The following is a 2,043-nucleotide window of genomic DNA, read 5'->3' as shown; positions in this document are numbered from 1 at the left end:
TCCCCTCCCCCCACAGGCCTTGATGGCCCCCCCCTTTGTTTCCACCACACCAGACTTACCAGCTGCGTATCAGAAATTAGATTAGCATTGGTCAATATGCCTCCTTAAAAAAAAAAAAAAATTCGGCCCCAAAACTCTCTCTCGCTACACCCCTAGTGCCAATATTTTCTACTTCATTCCTTACATATATAATTGGAAACATCCAACTGTCCTCCAATCTCTCCAATTTTCTAACTTCCCTACAGAAAAATATGGGAGATTGGAAGCAAACTGTCTTTGCCTCCAAAACAAAACAAGTAGCAGAGAGAAAGCACTGAAGCACCTTTGGCAAAAGCTCTCTCTTCCCAGTCACAGACCACAAACACACAGACTCGTCCTGGAGAGACCTCTATAAAAACCCCAGCTCTCCTCTGTAGAGAACAGGAAAGTGACTGTATCTCATGATGGATGACAGTCAAGTTATTTTTACAGGTATTCAGGTTGTAGCTGTATTGGTCTAGAGGCAAAAGGATTAGACCAACTAGACAGTTATTTTTAATGCATTCTCTGTATTTGAAAAGAAATAGGGTGATAGGAAAATGATAGAAGAGTCATTATTTGTTTCTAATTTTTTTTTTTATATACACTAAAAGACAAACATATTTTAAAGTGACATCCTTTAACAAATAAAGTTTTAACAAATATACAGGAAAAGCATATATATAATAAAAGTAACAGGCAGACAGTACTTGAGAGACCAATACATACTGTTGGTGGTCTTTCCTTAGAAGTACAAGACAAAAGAGCCCTGAACTCATCAAGTTTTGCACTACTATTCTATGTAGTCAGTCTTACCTATCTTCTTTTTATCCTCTTCTATTGGCCAACAGAAGCCACTGATAAAATTCCTACAGGTTTCATGGGTACATTGTTGATTAAACCCATTTGTTTAGTCTACCTTGAAAACAGACGATAAGCCAGCATTTCCCAACCCTTTTCACCCCACGGCACTCTTACCCAAATAAAAAAGCACCGTGTCACACTGGACATGGAGTAGGGGGGAGGGGAGGGGGGGATGGCACATGGCCAGCCAGACACTGACTGGCAGGGGCAAGGAAAGGGGGGTGGTGCGCAGCCATCTGGACACCAACCAGGGGGCAGGGCGCAGCCAGCCAGATGGCATTTTGGGCTGGAGCCACACCCCCTGCCTGGCTGAAGCCACGCTCTCTCTATGTCAGCAGCAGCAGGCGTGTGGCTCCAGCCCAAAATGCCATGGCACACCTGGACATGCCTAACAGCACACCTGTGGGGAAACGCTGCAATAGGCGTTCAGGGCTTTTAACGGCCTTATGTTGTTGGTTGTATTTTTTTTAGAGAAGTTTAAAGAATCAGGCTCCAAACCTAACTAGAAATAAAGGAATACAGATAACCAAGACCTAACACAGGAAACACTACTGCTTAAGAATTAAAAAACAAAACCTTTAATTTTGAAATTAGGTTGCACAGAATACAGATGCTACTAGTAAATCTTTAAGGTTTTGATTAGCTACTAAGTATTTGAACTAAGCAGTTCATATTTTCTGGAATGTGCACTCCAGGTATCATCCAATTTACAATACCAGGCCTGTTCAAAAAACATGCAACATAACACTGCAAAACATTAGAAGAGAATACACCTAAATAAAAAGCCAGTATTGGTTGTTACTATTTTAGGGGAGTCTACTCATCATTTTGTCCATAACACTCTTTTTGTTCTGTGAACTTGTACTGCTCAGACCAAAAACAATGCACTTAATCTGACTTCCATTAAATATTATCAACATACATTCTTTGGTGGCTATTTATTTCCTGCCACAAAGCCTGGTTAACCGGAAGGGTGAACAAATGAAAACAAAATACATCCGTGGAACCTTCTTTCTTTAAAGGAACGCGACCAAGAAGGGACAATGATGCTGACCCTGAAGGACAGAACTTCTCTAATGACAGCCAGCTATTTGGTCTGTGACCCTTGTGCAATTAAATTTGTTTGGTTGGGGTTTTGGGGGGTTTTTTTGGGGGGGGGGG

General features: G+C 41.5%; 1 protein-coding gene across 1 annotated transcript in view; it reads right to left on the bottom strand.

The window, feature by feature from the left end:
* Positions 1 to 2,043, bottom strand: part of GLS (glutaminase) — a 136,689-nt gene that overhangs the window by 68,847 nt on the left and 65,799 nt on the right. The gene's annotated exons all lie outside the window — the stretch shown is intronic.

Source organism: Gavialis gangeticus, unplaced genomic scaffold (assembly GCF_001723915.1).
Source record: "Gavialis gangeticus isolate Ggan-Ray unplaced genomic scaffold, GavGan_comp1, whole genome shotgun sequence".
Taxonomy (NCBI): Eukaryota; Metazoa; Chordata; order Crocodylia; family Gavialidae; genus Gavialis; species Gavialis gangeticus.
The sequence above is the reverse complement of the archived record's forward strand: the minus strand, read 5'-3'. Positions and strand labels throughout refer to the sequence as shown.